The sequence below is a fragment of the Lygodium microphyllum genome, chromosome 3 (genome assembly GCF_053477565.2).
Source record: "Lygodium microphyllum isolate KBCC chromosome 3, Lygodium_microphyllum_v1.1.10, whole genome shotgun sequence".
Classification (NCBI taxonomy): domain Eukaryota; kingdom Viridiplantae; phylum Streptophyta; class Polypodiopsida; order Schizaeales; family Lygodiaceae; genus Lygodium; species Lygodium microphyllum.
In genome coordinates, this window is record NC_141137.1 from 40,075,957 (window position 1) to 40,081,794 (window position 5,838).

General features: G+C 46.6%; 1 pseudogene; it reads right to left on the bottom strand.

Moving 5' to 3' along the window:
- Positions 1–3,605: 3,605 nt before the first annotated feature.
- Positions 3,606–3,923, bottom strand: LOC148038250 (uncharacterized; annotated as a pseudogene).
- Positions 3,924–5,838: the final 1,915 nt, after the last annotated feature.

Here is a 5,838-nt window from a genome sequence, read left to right on the forward strand (position 1 = left end):
TTATCATGTATTTTTACTTTACCAAGGAAAGATAGAGTTATTGTGAACTATGTGATGCGTAGAAGCAATGAATCGCATGTTTACATGTATTATGGTAGTTGCAACTATTTTTCTCCTTTATTATCTCTAGGAAAGGTTCATCCTTGTCGCAAGACAAGTATAATGAATTGTCTAAATCACCTAACCCACAAGGGATTCATATAGGCATGATTCAATCAATATGATAAATATCCCAAGTGCTAACTAGGGTTTAGCAAGTTAAGGATTCGACCTAGTTTTACACTTGTTGCCAAGTCAAAACCCTCAAACCCAAAGATCATACCCACATTCACGAAATGTTGAGTCAATTGGACGGGCTTGCAAGAAACGATCTAGGGTTTCTACCCTAAGGATCACTCGTTCAAATGATGAAACTCGAATTGAGTTGGAACCCCTAGGACCAAACGTTGTCGATCTAGTGTAATTAGGAATGGGTTGGGTAAAAATACACCCTAAACCCTACTTCTCGTCTGAAGATAATTCCGATACCAGAAAACGCCGTTCAATGGGTGAAATGATCCCATGGAATAGATGCGACACTTGTGCAATAAGTTGCAACGTTGCATAGACTTGTTGTTTGTTCACAAGAGAGTTTTGCCATTTCTTGAAATAAGGTTGGTAAGTTCTTGCGCAAGTTTAACTTGCAAGAGAATGAGTAGTCATCCTGTTACATCACCTGTCTTGGGGAAAGATTGCCAAGTAAAGGGAAGTTAGGTATTTGCTTGAAAGCAAATGATCAATCAATAAATTAAAGCGACATGGTCGCCAGGATTTACTGTTAATAAAACCTAAGGTATTGGTTAAGTGGGTTAACAGGGTATGGCCCTAACCCAAGGACAAAAGGGTGAACAAATAAACCCTTGGGAATCTTGCCAAGTCGCAATTAATCCCGGATCGAACGCTGGATGCATTCAGAAAGAAGGATTCACTCCTTGACAGTTGGCCAAATAAACGACCACTGGAATTGATTGTGCTTGTAACAGCTTAGAAAGCACTGTTTGCATTGTTTGCTCAAAGAACTAAAGGATGAAATGATATCTAATGCTTCAGGTTGAAGGCCTGAAGGGAGAGGCAGCTTCAGTTACCCCCGACTGCCTGCCTGACCCTAACCAAGGGGGTTGTTGACCGCACCGGGAACGTGGACCGAACCCGCCGCGAGAGGTCTTTCCGTTGAGCTCTACTTGGAGCAGGAGGACGCTTGGGTGCCAGGGGGGCTCTGGCTATAAATCCCTCGCCTTCCAGGTCCTGCACAAGAGGCCAACGTGAATCGGGATTGGATCTCGAGGCCCGCATACTAGTCTACGGGCAGAAGCTTGGAATAGTGATCCCTGGCGGATTACTGGATAGCCTTCGAGCGGATTATGGACAAGCCTACGGGCGGAACTCCTTGTATTTCAAAGATAAAATGATGAAATGATAATAAAGAAGTTGTTTGATATTGTTTTTCTATGTCACGTGATAAGATTACGTGAAGGAACCAGTGCTTAACAGGGTTAATTAAAGAAGCTGATTGTTATATGTCAAATTAATGTGTTAGATAATTACATAACTAAAACAAAACGAGGAAAGTGCGGAGGATGGACCATGGGTCCGTCCTGTGAACCAAAACATCACCACAACCCATACACATCAAGACCACAACTTTGATAAACAGGTGTTTGACCATGGAGAGAACTCGAAAGACTGCGCATACCCATCCCACGAAACGAGTTCATTAAAAATGGAAAGTAAGTGCAGTGAGGGGGAAATTAATTTAAATGAAAGGTTCATTTTAATAAATTATTAAGAAATGGGTGAATTTTTATTAAGTGATAAACCTTATCAAGAAAACGGTGGTTTCTTCTTAAAAATTATAATTACCAATTATTAGGTTAAAGCGGTGCTTTAATTTGAATCCCGAACTTTGATACCCAGACTGGGTCTCTAAATGCAAGTTCATTGATTAAAAATTAAGGTGATGTGGAGTGCTTTTTTGCCAATGCGTGCTCTTGTGACGGCTAGTTCATTTTAATTAAAAATATTAAAGTGCCTCTTAAGCACACTTAGCGCGTGCTAAGTGAACGGCGGGTTTATTTGTATTTAAAAAATGGTGTGTTTAGTGTGAATGCGCGTGCCATGGTGGTGTTGAGGGTTCATTTTTTTTGTTAAAGAAATAAAGCGTGAGTTTTGGGAGAGCTGAAAAAAAAGAATAAATAAAAGGGAAAATACCTAGTAGTGGGTGTATGTGAATGCAAAGAATACGCGCTCCTTAATCCAAAAAATATCTGGATTTGTTTACTAGATGTTTAGTTGGTGTTTGGATAAAAAAGGATTGTGTTATTTTATTGTTGATGAGTTTAGGTGTTGCATGAAGTATTTTTTCAGCTTGGAAAATATGCCAAAAATAAGTAAAAAAGTTAATGGAAATTTTAGAAATTTTTCGAAAATTAATGGAAATTTTTAACATTTTTAATGAATTTTATTCATGTTTTGGAGTATGTTTAAAAGATTGTTGAATGTTGAAAATGGTTTGAATTTTTTCTTGAAATTTACAGGTTAGAAAAAATAGGAAATTGGTTGCAAAAATAGTAGGAATTTTTCTAGATTTTTTTGGTATTTTTTTCAGAATTTTAACTGTGTTTGATTTTTTTTTAAATGTTCAATGTATTATTTTGTTGTTGTTTTTTTTTTTAAAGGTTTGCGGGGTTTTGAATTAAAAATCTGGGAAAATACCCAGAAATAGGTTGCGTGGCAGCTGCGTGTCAGCAACCAGCTAACAATCTCCCGCACTTGCCCATACACACCTGCGCGTGTGTCGGCGGGTGGGATGGGGGTTTATGGAGGGGGTGTAGTGAGCTGCTGCGGGGGAACAGGGGGCTTACAGGGGGTAGGGGGGTTTTGTGTGTGAGCTGTGGGTGTGGGTTAGGGTTGGGTTTGAGTATGTGACTGGGGGCTTGCAAGGGGTAGGGTGGCTTTGAGTGTGGGGGGAGGATGGGACTGGGGCTTACAGGGAGGTAGGTTTGTTCAAAGGTGGGGGGAAAGGGGGCTGAGGTGGGGGTTGTGTGATTGGGGGGAAGGGGGGCTTGTGTGGGGGGTGTGTAGTGGGCTGTGTGTCTGGGTGCAGGGGGGGAAGGGGTGTTTAGGTGGGGGGGTGTGTTTTTATGTGTGTGATGGGGGGTAATGGAAGGTAAGAAGGTTTGGTGGGCTGGGAGGGAAGGGGGGGAAGGGCGGCTTGGTTGGGGGTGGGTGGAGGGGTTGTGTGTCTGGGTGCAAGGGGGGAAGGGGTGTTTAGGTGGGGGGGGTGTGTTTATGTGTGTAGGGGGCACGTGGCATGCAGGAAGGCGTGGAGGTGGTGCAGGAGGTCAACGGCGTCAGCAGGTGGGCCGGGAGGTAGCACAGTCAGCGCGAGGGGGACGGCGGCCACCCGACGGGTTCCAGGTGGCGGGCACGGCGGCAACACAAGTGGGGACGGCGCTGTCGGGCGGCCTGCAAGGGGCTGAAGGCGAAAGGCGGCACGACGGTAGCACAGGCGACGGCAGGGAGGAGCCGCAAGGCTGCACAGGGCACGGGCGAAGCAGGGAGGGGCGCTACCGGATGGCATCGGCGATGTTCCAGGGGCGCATGAGCACCAAGGAGGTGGACGAGCAGATGCGAAACGTGCAGAACAAGAACTCGTCCTACTTCGTGGAGTGGATGCCCAACAACGTCAAGTCCAGCGTCTGCGACATCCCCCCCAAGAGCCGCAAGATGTCCGCCACCTTCATCGGCAACTCCACCTCCATCCAGGAGATGTTCAAGCGCGTCTCCGAGCAGTTCACCGCCATGTTCCGCCGCAAGGCCGTCTTGCACTGGTACACCGGCGAGGGCATGGAAGAGATGGAGTTCACCGAGGCTGAGAGCAACATGAACGACCGTGTCGTCGAGTACCAGCAGTACCAGGACGCCTCCGCCGACGAGGAGAGAGGAGGAGAAGGGTAGGAGAGGTGGAGGAGAAGATGGAGGAGAGGGAGGGAAAAAAATGGAGGAAAGGGAGGGAAAAAATGGAGGAAAGGGAGGGAATGGAGGACAAAGGGAGAGAAGGAGCACGCAGAGGGAGAGGGAGAGGAGAGACGGTTGGGGGGAAAGGGATCGGGATAGGGGAGGGATAGGGAAGGGTGGGGGTGGGGTAATGGGCGGGAGGGGCCCAAGGGGAAAGGGTAGGGGTCATGGGGTGGGTAGGGGAGCCCATAGGGGGGGTGTCCAAGGGATGGGGCAAGGGGAAGGGACATGGGGGGCGGGGGGGGGGGGGGGGGGGGGGGGGGGGGGGGGGGGGTGCCGATAGGCGCTCGGGGGTAGGCCATGAAAAAGAATGGGCGGGGGGCCCATGAGAGGGAAAGGCGTACCCTCGTCCCGTGCCTGTGCGCGGGGTGGGGTAAAAAAATTTACCGTGACGAGATTGGAAGAGCACCCGGATGATGGGAGGAGGTACGCGGACATGACCGGGGCGCCTTAAGACGCGTAAAATCGAAAACGGGCACGTTCACGTGCGGGACAAGGCGCGTGAAAACACAAAGAATAAAGAAAAATTAAGAACTCCCAATCCAAACGTCAAAACGAAATGATGTAAAAACAAAAAGTGGGCAGGACGATAGGGGGAAGACAGGGAAAATGTGCAACAGGGGTTCCGGGGGAAAGATAGGGCGTTCATGTGCAAAAAAAAAGAAAAATCGGTCCAAAAATGCAATTAAAAATTTATATCTGAAGATTCGTGCATCGGAACGAGGTTCAGGAAAAAGAAAAAATGTGCAGAAAGACGTGCCCGACAATCCTATCACATAAAAACATAGTTCCGACTAAGATAAGATGCGTTCCCATGGAAAAAACCCAAAAAACAGACCCAAAAATGGAATCAGAAATTAATATTGGACGAACCACTTTCCAGAATGACAGGTAGTAAAAAGAAAAAATGTCCGCAGGAAGGGGGGTACAGGGTCGACATGGTAAAACGCAGTTCCGGTTGAAGTAGGAGGTGTTCACATGCGAAAAACTCCAAAAATACACTCGAAAACACATTTAAAAATTAATAATTAAAACCCCATAAGTCAAAAGAGGGGGAAGGAAAAAGGAAAAAGGTGGAGGAAGATGTGGTGGACACGGCTATCAAATCAAATTGGAATTCTGATACAAACAGGGCAGGTTCACATGGAAAAATGTCAAAAAGACGCACGAAAAAGTCTCAAAAAACCCGCAAAATTAATATTGGACAAACCGTGCATCAAAATGACACAGAGTAGAAAGGAAAAATGTCACGGAGAAATTGATTGTCAAGGCTATGACATCAGATCATGGGTCCGAAGTAAGCAAAGCGCATTCATATAGAAAACCGGCTAATTTACGCAAAATGCGTCAAAAATTAATAATGTGAAAACCGTGCACCGGAACATGGGTAGGTAAAAAGGAAAAATGATCAGTGCAAAGGGAGGAACAGGGCTACAAAGTTGGATGTGGACTTCAGTGAACGTAAGGTGCGTTCACATGGCAGGACAGCAAAATAAGGGAAAAAGAGAAATGGAGGAGGAACAGCCCCAAGGGAGGGGGGACAGTGGACGGGTGGGTGGGGGAGGGACCCCAGGAGGGTAACAGAAAGTCATGGCATTCATGCATGAGCAGGTTGAGGCATATGCAGAAGGGTATGCAATGTAGATGCGTAGGGATGCGTCCCCACACTTAAGACCTTAACGGATAGGGTTAACCGAGTAACAGGGACCTAGGACCACGCCACAGACCATCCGCTAATGTCCCAGACTTAAAACATGAACGTCACTGAGAAATAGAAGGTGT